The sequence below is a fragment of the Molothrus aeneus genome, chromosome 1 (assembly GCF_037042795.1).
Source record: "Molothrus aeneus isolate 106 chromosome 1, BPBGC_Maene_1.0, whole genome shotgun sequence".
Lineage (NCBI taxonomy): Eukaryota > Metazoa > Chordata > Aves > Passeriformes > Icteridae > Molothrus > Molothrus aeneus.
Genome location: NC_089646.1, coordinates 23,345,321 through 23,358,393, shown reverse-complemented (window position 1 = coordinate 23,358,393; position 13,073 = coordinate 23,345,321).

The window sequence follows — 13,073 nt, the reverse complement described above, 5'->3', positions numbered from 1 at the left end:
TGAATATCTAGCTAAAATGCACCAAAAGGCACAGAAGTCCTGCTCTTTTTCTTCAGATGTTTTCTGGCAAAGACCAGGTGAAACATGAAACCCAGGCAAGAAATGGGGACAGTAAAGAAGCAGTAAGAAAGGCAGGAAACAGTGGATGTCTTATATGAAGCATATGCTCTCCTGTTGCTTCTTTACTGAAGAGAAGAAAAGGGTATTTAAGCCACTTCACCCTACCCTGACTTCTGGGCTGAGTCTAAGAGAGCACAATATTTTTCAAATATTTTCTAGGGGTGTGTGTGTGGATGTCAGTCCTAAGCATGTGACTTCCAGAACCATTTTCTTCTCACACAGCTCTTCCCAGCTGGGGAAACCATTATTAAGCTGGAATGTGCCAGCCCTGGGCTGCTGAGGATGCTAAGGGCCAGACAGTGTCCAAGCACTGACCTTCACCTTGTCCAAGAGGCTCCCTGAAGCCTTCTCATCTCACACGGAAAAATTCTCACTCACAGCATCTGCAAGTGGGGATTTATTTACAGAATAGCTTTTGTTGATTTTAATAAAAATTTAGTGTTGGCAGGAACCACCACTTTTCTCACTACCAAAACTTCTTCTATGTCATAAAGTATGTCAGTGGCCCACAGTTAATTACAGCAGGCTTTCTAAGGCTAGGGATGAAGTGAGGAATGCAGAAGCAGCCATGGGAATTCAGGGGAGCGATATTAATTGAACTATCCCAATTGTAACCACAGAAGGGACAAGGAGGGGTCCAGCCCCTGGATCCAAAGCCAGGCTGCTGATGCTAACCCCATTGTGGCAGATGTTTGTCTGAGCAGTCCTTAGGAGGCTTGGTTAGGGAGATCCTGCAGTCTGCTTCTGCAGCCTTGCACCTGAGTTTATCTGTCTGACAGTGAGAAACAGTCACTTCAGTGCCTGGCACTGAATGTACTCTAGAGTTTAACATCTTCCTTTTGAAAAACTGAAAATTATAAACAACTAAACAATCTCCTCCCTAATAAGGAGTGTTTAAAGGAAGATGAGATTCACACCCTTTTAACTGTTCCTTGCTTTCTTTTTCCTTCTGTCACTCTCCTCTAATAGAGCAGGAATTGTGATATGAACAAAGCAAGCACCAAGCAGAGCCTCTGACTGGATGCTTTCTCTGCCCAATGGTTTTAAACCTCTACTTTCCCAGGAAGTGTAGTTTTACCAAGCACCTTGTAAATCAAAGGAATATGGACCCCTCAGCAGTGAAGTGGTTGATTTGTCAGGGAGATAACAGTGGGAATGTAATTTCTATCAGTAAGGCTGATTCGACCTTTTCTATTCATGAAGATTTTGATGGATTATGTGAGACCAAGTAAAGCAAATGTACACACCATTACATTAATGCAGTAAGATGTTCTTTGGCAGCTTATTCCTAAGTACATTTGCAGGACTACTAGGGTGCTAGCAGTGTTGTCCCAGTCTACAGAACTCATGATGACAGTAAAATGGAGATATCACAAGCTGTTGAAGAAGTGTTGCTTGAGTGAAGCACACTGCTGTCCAGGGACATGGCTGCTTTATATTTACTCTAATACTTCTACTGAGAGGAAATTAGATAGTCAACATTTTGCTGAAGCCACTGCATTCGCTGCTTAAGGAAAATGCATTTCCCTTCCAGGAAGGGATGCATTGCTACATTCATTGATCCATCAGATGCAGAGGTATGAGTAAAGTACAGATTTGACCAAGGGAGAGCTTGTTACTCTTCAAACAAAACAAAATCCAACAAGAGAGGTTTCTGCCTTATGCAGCCAGAGAGGAGACTGCAGAAATTATAACAATGCATTGCTGTGGCTCCTTGCATCAAAACCATTTCCCATGATATCTGAGCTGCTTGTTGGGTATATCTATTTTCTCTTGTCTTATATTTAGTTCATGAGAAGTCTGGGAGTGAAAGCGTCTTCTCTGTTTGAACAGGAGATATCAAGTTCTGAGTGGGCTAATTGCTACTGATATAAGTATAATAATATAAATAACAGACAATAACAATCACCATGTAATGCCTGAATATTGGGAATGGTAGGGCACACCCTCTGGTAGAAACTGATGTTATAGCAAAACTGGGTAACTATCATCCACTGCTGAAAGGAGCAGAAAAGGCTATGTCCTGTGTTTATACTGGCTGGGGTGCTCTCCAGTTTATCTGTGAAGACAGGCTTGCAGACTCTTGAAATATAATTTGGAGATAACTGGATCAGTTCTTCCCAGTGGATGTAAAGCAATGAAGGCTCTGATGAGAGACAAAGGGACAAGGATTTGTTCACTGAAGAACATAAGATCCAAATTAAACACAAGAAAATATGAAGCTCAAAGAAGGGCTTGAGGAAGGAAAGGGGCAGAAAAGCAGAGATAAAGGAAAATAAAGGGATATTGTAGAAGAAGCATAGCTGTGTGTTGGAGTGCATGTTGCTGGGCATGGAAATGAGAGGAGATGTCGTCATTCTGCTTTCTGTGCACTGAATCTTTAAATGTAGATGAATGTCTTTCCTTGCTGTGGAGGCAGCTCTGAGGCAGCTGCTGTCTTGTGTTTCAGTGCAGATGCAAAATAGTACTAGGGCAAGATGGTTTCCTCCTCTTCACTGACCAGCAACTTCTTTTTAAATTATTTGATTTTCATTTTCTGTGGGGTTTTTTTTGTTTGGTTGGTTTTGATTTTTTTTTAAGTTGCCTTTCTACAAGAAATGAAAGCAATCTGGTCTGGAAGATAAAAGCAATATATACTTTAAACTGAAAAATTCATTCTTGTGGGGATTACTGATAGTATAGCAGTGCTGAGCACCTACTGCCAACCAGTGAACCATCCCTGCTGTCAGATGGTACCAGGGTTGTTCTCCCCCCACAGGGACACAGGATCCCATGACATGTGGTGTCAGTGACATGGACACCCGTGTTGCAGTGCACTACACACCTCCAGCTTTCTCCTGCCCCAGACTGGATTATTTCCATCACTACCCAGACTGAAAATTGTCAGAATTAAAACACGCCATTATTAGTCAGTTCAGCACATCATGCCCTCAAGTGCAGTCAGGGTGACTTATTTTCTTGTCCAGCTCTTGTATTGAGAGCCATAAATCAGTGAGGTCACAGTCTCAGCTTTTGCCTCCTTGTACCCATATTATTTCCACCTGCACATCATATGCTTTAACACACTGCACACATACATGCCCCATGTCTTTCTGAAAGTCAAACTTTGAATAATGACATGCAAATGGGGTCACCATACCACAGACCTTTAACTAGCATTAAATACCTTAAATATCACTTGTAGTAGAAGATCCTAATGGTTATTCTCATTCCTCTGTGAATTTATCCCACAGCTAAAATTCAAGCATTTTTTTTCTAAATATGCAATAATAGTCAAAGCTCACACTTTTGTCTGTTAACCTTATATTGATGGAGGCAGGACAAAGCTCACAGTGCTAAATTCCAACCTGAGTTCAGCCTCTTCTATTCAGTGCAGATGAATGTGCAGAGCTGGGCACTAACTTTGACTCAAGCATGAGAAATAGGAAAGATGTGTAAAAATATATGTGATTATGTATGAATTACATATATGAAAAATTATGGTAGTGCAAGTCTATCCATCAAGAAAATGACAGCCTATGGAAACTGTAACTTGCAGCCCCCTTCTTTCCCATCAGTGACATGAACCGTTTTGTAAACATTGTCTGACCACTCACTAAATTGACTGCCTATAGAGATTCTCTTCAGATTCATGCTTCCATTACATGGCTTAAAAAATTTTAGATGCAAGGAATGTACTTGACTACTGAATTACTTTGTCATGAAGGATCTCTCTGTAACAAAGAATAATGTCTTTTATGCAAGACAGAGAGCTTTCCAGGAAACAGAGTCAATGCTGTAGACATGATTTGAACAGCTCTGTGTATTTGACAAGCTCCTTAATTCACTGCCATTAGAAAAATGAAAAAAATGAAAAAAAAATATAGAGTCTCTAACTTTCCAGAAATGTCCATGTACAGGAAGAGAAAGGAAAACTGAAAATAACACCTGAGTCTTGTTACCTTCTGTCCCCTCAGAAAAATTCTATTGAAAGCATTCAGCTACAGTGGTGTGTAGCATATAAGAGCTTGAATAGAATTTAAAAGAGTATCTATTAGTGAATGGCACACAAAACAAAAGAAAATGTATGGCCTTTCAGCCTCTAGGTCACCAGGTCGAGTCCTGCTCACACAAGCAGTGATGGAGGTCATTGTCATTTGAGGGTTTCATGGTCAATATGACATTGGCTTCTGAGCCATGAGCTGCCACATTAGAGCTCGTGTTCCTCACCAGGAGATGAAGACATGACATTGCTTCTTCTGTCATTTAAAATTCATTTCAGTGCTCATTTAAATTCAAATCACATTAATATTTGAGGATAATAATTATCCTGGTAACTGCACGTACATCTTGAATGCTACACTACCTTTCATATTATGAGCATTACTGCTAAAAATGCATATCACTAAACAATTTCTTTTCATTGGTGCAAACAGTCATGCATGATACAAACTAGTGGAAAATCAGACCGTGCCTGTAATAAAAATTCTGAATCAATTAAAAGAATTTTGGTACATTTACCTTTAAATAAACAACTTGTCTGCCCTCTTTCCACATTATCCAGAAAATTCTTCTTCAAAAGAACTAGAAGGGTATGGGCATATAATCCTCCTTTTTGAGAGGAACAATCTTAAAATACTTACTCATTTATGCTTGGTATTCTCTCCTACCCAAGGAGTTTTATACCATGGAGTATTTTAACAGGGATTATGAATGTATGTGAGGAGGGAAATTCTTTTTTTTTTCACAAGTGAGAGACCAAGTGAACAAAGGCTATACTGTTCTTTCTAAAATTCAAACTGTCCTCAACTACCTGCAATCAGGAATACTACTGTAATACTGGGACTCTATCCATCTTCCCTCTGACAATGACCTTGTCTGTAGTGTTTTATGCTGAAAAATTTTAGCAGCACTCACTTGATAGACACTTTGCCTTACAACAGTTTTCTTGGCACTGATTTCCATCCACTTACCCCTGTATTTTGAAATGTGTTTAGCAATTTATTCTTGAATCCATCTGTGACAGTGCTTAAATATGGATTTTTGTCGTGAGTAAAAAGCATTATGGTTGAAGTCAATTTTAAATTTTCCCAGTGCAACTACATTTTCTCAACAAGAGACTAGGTGTGAGGGGGAAATGGAGGTAGATAATTTTTATTTAAAAAAAGCTTCATTTGCAAATGATGGAATTCACTCAGTTTAAAATGAAGGCTTGGATGGAATTCACTCAGTTTAAAATGAAGGCTTGAAAGCTGGGATATACAGGCTTGAAGACTGAACCCAAATCCTCGAGCAGAATCCATCAGGTAGTTCAGCACACCCATCAGTTTTGCCACCAGTCAGTTTGGATATTTACAGGATCCTGGAGCAATAGTGCCCAGAAGCAGAAAGAGGAGTCAGAAGTGGCCCTTGAGGAGGTTTGAAGATATTCTGCCCACGTTCTGCACCAGACAGAGCATCAAAGTGCCTCGCAAGAAACTCTGCATCCTTTCAGCCACCCTGGAGGTGATAGTATTAAACTCCAGTGGGATAAATCCAGAATGAATCTGCTCAGCAACATGAGTAAGGGCTACACAATTCTGCCCTATATTTTTGTTTCTAGAAGCCATTTTTTAAAATCTGTTTGTAGATGAGGAAATAAAATGCTAAATTTTGCATCCTCCCCCACTCAGATTGCAAGGCTCATCTAATGCATGTTTATGTAGAGTCTGATTCCCCTGCTAAGTGTTTCTATTCTCCACCCAATTTGGCAGCTAGTGAACAGTGCACAAAATAAATTTAATTGATTTGTACAGGTATTAAAACAGATTATCATGTACACAGTTTTGGAAAGCAGACACTGTGTGTTAGCAGACACTATGTGTTAGCCAAACAGATGATGCAAACTATAATGATTTTCAAAGGGTTTCAGAGAGCTGGGTATTAGCAGACAGTAGATCACATTAGACAGATAAAGAATTTCACATTTATTCATCAAATGACAAGGAAGATCCAAACTTAATCATGAGATGATTTAAATATCCAGGAATTATTTATTTAAAATTTCATATTAGGAATAATTTTAATACAAAAGCTCTTGATTTGCCAATTCCTGAAAATCACATGCATGATAAAATGCATCCATTTCCAGTACAGGCCAGAACTTTCCATCCAGGAACCAACTGCAAATAAACACCTCCCCCAGAACACAGAACTGAGCATATACATGCAGCACCAGCTAGATATCTCTGCTGAAAATCCATGGCAGCCCACTGTCTGAAGGAAAATATTGACATACTGGCATATGGCTGACAAATGTGCAATGCATATATGTATATGCATATATATAGATATATATGCTATGCAATTTCTCCTTCCAGCATGCAATTAATAAAGGAGAACTCTAGGAGGGCACGTTAGCAGTCATTCCCTCTCTTGGAAAGGTTGGTGTCCAGAATATTTGGGAATGCTGTTACCTGCTTTTGTGGCCCCCTCTGCTGCCCCTGCCCATGGTGTGGTGGGACATGGGGATGTCAGTGCCTGTCACCTTGTGCCACCAGTCTGACTGAGCTGCAGCAATGGGCAGTGGTGGATGCCCAGGGATGAGCATAAAGCCATGACAAGAATGCAGCAATCTCAGTGCAGCAGGCACACTGACCACTGTTATTTTACAATAAATGAAATTGGGGAATCAAAATTAAAAACCTTGCCTGAAGAAAAAGGAAGCAGGTTTTGGAGTTGTCAAAAGTTGTCACCCTTTTGCACATGTAAGGAGAGATGGTTTTTCCAAGGGCACAGGATGCCTTTATACAATCAGGGCTATAGAACTTGCAAAAGAAATTGTATAGCAGGTTCTTTAATCAAACATGTATGACAGGTAAATTAAAACATTAGTTAATGGAGCTAGGTCTGAGATTTGAAATTTGTTTCTCTTTGTTCTACAACCCAGGAGACTGCTGTTTTTTTAATGCCTCCTCAATGTATGAAATCACTGTAGTGTCCTTTACGCTGCTGCAGGAATTTTGAAAGCTGGAAAAATACTCTTGGGTAATAAACTCATAGTTGGGCTGAATTTTTCCCCTTCTACAGTAAAAACACAGTCAGACTGTTCTCCTTATCCAGCAATGACCAGTGAACAGCTCTGACCAAAACCCTGTTGTTTTGAAAGATGTCTTTTAGGAACAAGGGTAAACTCCACCAAAACTCTCCTCTGAGTCTGACATGATTGCACAATTACAGACATTGTAGCTTTGATCCAGAAAAATACCTGTGTCTGACTTCAAGGGGGATTTTCATACACTTAAAGTTAGCTGCTTACAAACTTTGTTGCACAGAAGTCTGAGCAACAAGATGTTAGCAATAATTATTCTCTGAAAACACACAAAAAGCATTCAGGAAAGGTTGAGTTTAGTATTCAAGTGTTGAATAATCCAAAAGGTTATGCTATCATATAATAAAATCAGAAAGCAAAAAACAAAAAAAAAAAAAGCCAGCACTTTCTGGCAACACTGTGAAATGTATTATTCAGTTCTAGAAAGGGATCAGAATTTATTTCATTGTTATAGAATGGATTTTATAGCTACATAGAATTTTCCATTACTGAAAACCTCAAAGGACTTTATAAACCAGGACTGAATTTTATCTCCTGGTTATAGGATACATACAGCTGCTGTTTTCAACACTGGTCCAATTTCTTACAAGCATCTCTTTGGAACAAAAGTCAAGTCACTGCTTTTGCAAAGTATCATCTGAAGTATCATGTGCAAGCCAGTGAGGTCCCCTCCCACCCTCTGCCCGAACCTTCCTACCTGCGTACATGTTTCCTTCTTAGCTAGTGGAATAAAGAAAACCTGATCAAATTTCAAAGGGCAAAATACTGAATGTATGAATCAAAAGAATAAAATCTTAAGATTGATTGCAGTAGACTCAGACTTTATCCAGAGATGTTAGTGGTATTAGTTTTAAAAATCAGTAAAGTAATAATGATTAAAAAAATCTTGTCAAATAAAATCGAATAGTGACATGAAACATTTCCCCTGAAATTGGAAAATAACATATTCATATCTAGTACCTCATTTCTGAAAAAATGATCATATAACCTTCAGTGGCTCCAGTTTTTTTGACCTATTCTTATTTTACCATAATTTTTTTTAGGCAACAGTTATTTCCACAGTAGCCCTGCCTCTGTGGGCAGAGAGGTTTGTAGTTTTGTAATGGCTAAAGTGCATATATAGCTTTGTCAGTGTAATTACACCAAACAACTGATCCAGCCAAATGATGATAAAACAACATAACTGAAATGGAGGTTCCTTTCCTCCTGGGAAATTGAAAACCCACTGAGGTGCTGCTGCAGGTAAATATGTCTTAGAGGCTTTTCTGTCTCATTGTTCACCCACCTATTTGCCCTTACTGAAGAAGGATTTAATGAGAGAGAATTTAAAGTATTTTTTGGACACTGGGCAACACAGACTGGTCTGATATTGTTTTTCTGAAGTTAGTTGGCACTGTGGATCTCTAAATAAATATAAAGTCATTCACAATCAAACAGGCAAGAAAGAACTGACAAGCGTTTTGACAGTGCTCAAAATACTTTGAGGTATTTTTAGAATATTTCTGAGTCGTATTAGCTTAACCTGTAATAGAATATAAATGAGCCCATATGGCAGAGATGTAATTATGTTCCATGTGAGAAATCCCTGTGGTAGATTTGGGGGAAAAAAACCTCACCACATGTGCCTTCTGGAGGGCACGATTTACACATGATTACCTACTCATTTGCATTGAGAAGAATATGAAGTAACACAATGCTAACAACACGGTAATGAAAAGGGCAAGCAAAGACTCCAGATCCCTGGGGGTGCTGATCCCTCTGACTGACATCCAGTTAGGAGCAGGGAATTCGTCCCTTTAGGGAGTACATTTTATGGAGCGATCTTTGATTATGTGGGCACAGTAATCACGAGTCTTAATTATTATTACTGTGAGAGAATGGGCTACAAATCTCCAGGGAATGTCTCTGTCACAGATACTTTGCTGGCGAATGCTGAAAATTAGTGTTTTCCCAAGGATCATTTTCATTCCAAGCTGATATTTAGCTGAAGTTTCTTTGACTACTAGTCATGAAACATTAAATATAGATTAGAGGCAGAGAGATGTTGAAAGTTAAAATTCACCGGAGGTGCACACCCGTGCACTTGAGAGACAGCCCCAAATGTTGTCCAGATGTTGTAGCAACAAGGCTGAGGGTTCCCAAGCTGCAGCACAGCCACAACAGAGGAGAAAGTGGATGTTTAGCATTCCACTGGCCTTCTGTTTAGTTTACTTGTAGTGCATTAATTTAGCAGAAAGTCCTAACAGCCTGTTAGCAGTAGATGTTACCAAGTGTACACTATCCTGAAAGAATGAAGAAATTCTTTTATAGCAATAAAGGGAGCAATTCAAAGCATGTAATTGATTTTCCACATTTTCAAACTGTGATAAGACTAAGCTTTAGCAGCAGAAACATATGTTTGCAGTTTTGTCAATGTTCTTCAATGGATCAAAAAAAAAAAAAAGGAACCTATAATTTATTGGTTAGATCGTTAACATGCATTGGGCATTTAAGTGGCTATTGAAGCATTTTCCAAGGGCATGTCATCTTCTAAATAGACTCAGAGGTAGTAGGGATTGCTTTTTGCCACAGGACATGTTTTTGTGATTATTTAAAATCATCCTTTTCCATTAGGAACACCACAGAAGAACATCAAGGCTTTTTAAACTAGCTACTGTCACGTTTGTGTGCTGTCCTTCCTTACACCCTTTTCAGTTTGGAGGGGCAGAGAGGCACCAGGGCAGGGCTCATTTCTGCTCACCCCTGCAGCAGCCCCAACTAACTACTGCACACTGTGGTGTCTGACAGCCAGGCTGCCCCCAGCCTTCACACCAGTACCTAGGGGGCTCTCTGGGCCTCCCCATGAACATCCCTGATGGCATCCACTAGAGAAACTTAGAGCAGAATCATCCAAACAATCTTCCAGAAAGGTTTTTGGGTTCTCCTGACACCAGAAAGAAGACAGCAGAGAGTGCAAGAACCTTAAAGAGGTCACCTAGTAAGGCTTGGAAAACAGGTCACCTACCTGTCCTCAGAAACTTTTCAATTTCACATTTCTTCCCATCTTGCATTATTAGAAACCTCAGGTGTTTAGCAGTTTCTTTGTGAAAAAAGAGTGGACACATCCTCAGAATAACCTATTTATCAGGATATACAAGGGAGATACAGAAAATTTGAGTCCTATTCCTACTCTGTTGGCCTTAGAGCAGACATGTGGACCCAAAACTTTAGTCCACTTGGCATGCTAAGCCTGAACTGCAGACAGATTCCCACTTCATGTCAATAAATTGTGGAGAGTGATACAGGCTGAGATGGTGACACTCATCAGGATCCGTTGGAGAGCAGCAAAGTTCCCAGTAACTGAGGTAGCCGTGGTGGAGAAAAGAACAGAGATTCATGTCCCCACATGTCATTTGCCTCAATTCTTCTGTTGGAAGACTTGCCAAAGTGAGAAGGAAACAGCTTGGAGAGATGCCTGCCCACAGCCAGGAGGGAAGAGGGTGTTTGCAGCATGGGGGTAAGGAAACCATCTTCTGGCACGGGGAGGAGTTGGCAAGGCTGACTGAGAATCAAACAGGGCAACAGTAGGGCAGGGGAGGAAAGATCCCTCAAAGACTAGAAGCAAGCTCATTCATGTTTGCTCCCTCAGGACAGCACAGAGCATCCCCCACAGAGCATGACTTCATAGCTTTGAAACCAGGTAAGCAAGCTTCAGAGAATAGAAAACAGGAATGCATCATTTTTGAGCAACCAATCTCTTTTTTTTACAAAACTGAAGTCTAAAGGTTTGAATTCGGGAAACAATGGGAGTAAGTACCTGAGTTTGTTACCATCTCATTACCATTGGGTTTCAGGTAGCAGCAGATGATGATCTCGTTTGGCTTTTTCATGGGCAAACATGGGCAGCAAAGATCAGCATCTGAACTGAGGCAGATGCTGTGGTTGTGGCCTGGAGATGGAGGAAAAGGACAGTAGAGACAGAGTCTCTCTGGGCCTCCACAGGAGGGATGGTTCTTCTGCACCACTGCTGTACACCACTGTGGGTGATGCATTTGGAGTACCATGCCCTTCTACCACAGAGGGTTTTTAGGACTCCTGAAGTGTGTTGAATGGCTGAGCAACATGCTTGCTGCTCCCTCTGCCAAAGGATCCAGCATCTTTGTAGAGTCACAAGGCTTTTTTTCTATAAACCAATAAAGCCATAAGGACAAAATATGGCTGAACTCATTCTCTTATTTAATATGACAGCATGGAAGAAACGGAAAACCAAACAAAATGCCCAATGGTTGGTCTATCCCATCCCTCCTCCATATGTGTCTCCTCCTTTTCAAAAGCTGTGCACAGGGAAAACAAAGAAAGAACGTGGTTCCCTTCCCAGGGCTTAGGGGAGCTGTGTGCAGTGCCCCGCCAGGCACTGCTCTTTGCATGGACACATGATCAGTGGCTGCACACACCAGCTCTGCTCCACATCTGTGCAAATACTTGTGCAAGGTGCAAAGAAATACAATGGGCTGTGCAGGGCTCCCATTATGGAGATGATGGGAATGGAGGGTACTCAGCTACAAATATAACCAAACCCCTCTCAGCTATTTCTGGTTTCTACTCTAAATTTGCACTTAAGAACTCCAAACAAGCAGAGCTCTCAAGCACCAACATGGCTCAACAGATAGCAACTTTATTTTGACTGCTTCCTAGCCTACTTTTTTGTTTTGTTTTGTTTTGTTGTAGTTTGGAAAATAATTTTTTAAAAAGAGAAATAAAAAAAGGGAAAAGATACAGGAACCATGTGCTTCATTGTAAATGCTGCTCATGTAATTCCCTTTGAAGTGTGCAGCAAAACTCCTTTGTAGGTTAATGAGAACAGGATCAGGCCCTCCGCAGTGAACTTGTGCTGAGAGCAGATAAGATCTTGAATCATTCAGAGCCAAGCATGTTATTTGTGCAACATGGGCAGGCTGAGTCAATCTCTGAATATTTTTAATGGGTGTCAACGTGAAGTGTTAATTCCACAAATTAAGTTGTTTTGCAGTTTGCCTGTGCCTGCTCTCCAGGCTGCCTTCACAAATGGTACACATCCACTGACTGGCTGCGACAGAAAAGCTATTTCCAGAACTGCTGCAAGAAAACAACACTTCCGAGAAAATATAACATGTGACTTTTACAAAGAATTGTAGAACCAAATCATAGTAGAAAATCCTGCTAGACATTCAGATTGCCAGCACACACAGAAGTAAAAGTAACCCAATTTTAAACAGATATTGTTACCTTTTTTTTAAAGGACGCTAAAATCAAAACAAGTATTTGGTAACTGTTCATTTTTGACAAAGTAAATCTCTTTTTTTTACAAAACAGAAGACTGAGGTACTTAAGTACTCAGATGCTTAGATAATGTCTGCCCCTGGATAGTACCTACATAACCTTAGTAAATAGGGTCAGAAAAAGACTGAAAACATTTTGAATTCTGATGAAACTAACTATAAAAAACTTCTGGATGAAAAATTTTTATTTTTGACTTTCTCCTTTTCTGTTCCCAGGCTCTCCATGCACTTCCTAATGCATCTCGAAGCCAAGATGAAATTACAGCCCTCAGGAGGCCAATGGGAGACTCACAATTGCCTGTTGCCTTCAGCAGAGCCGGGATTTTACTCTTACTGTAAAGATATCTTAAAAAACACTGGGCCCAGCTGCCCACTTCTATGGAAATAGTCAGCTGGAAACATAGCAAAGCCTACCACACAATTTCCTTTCCATTTTCCCCTGCAGGGAGATTTTTAATCTTGGAGTGGAAAACAGAATCCAGGGAAACCTGTGGAAGCCTTGTGGTTGCCATCTAGAGAAAGCTGGCTCTGGCTGGGCTCCTCGCCTTGCCCTGATCCCCATCCCAGCACCACCCCAGCCCCAGGTT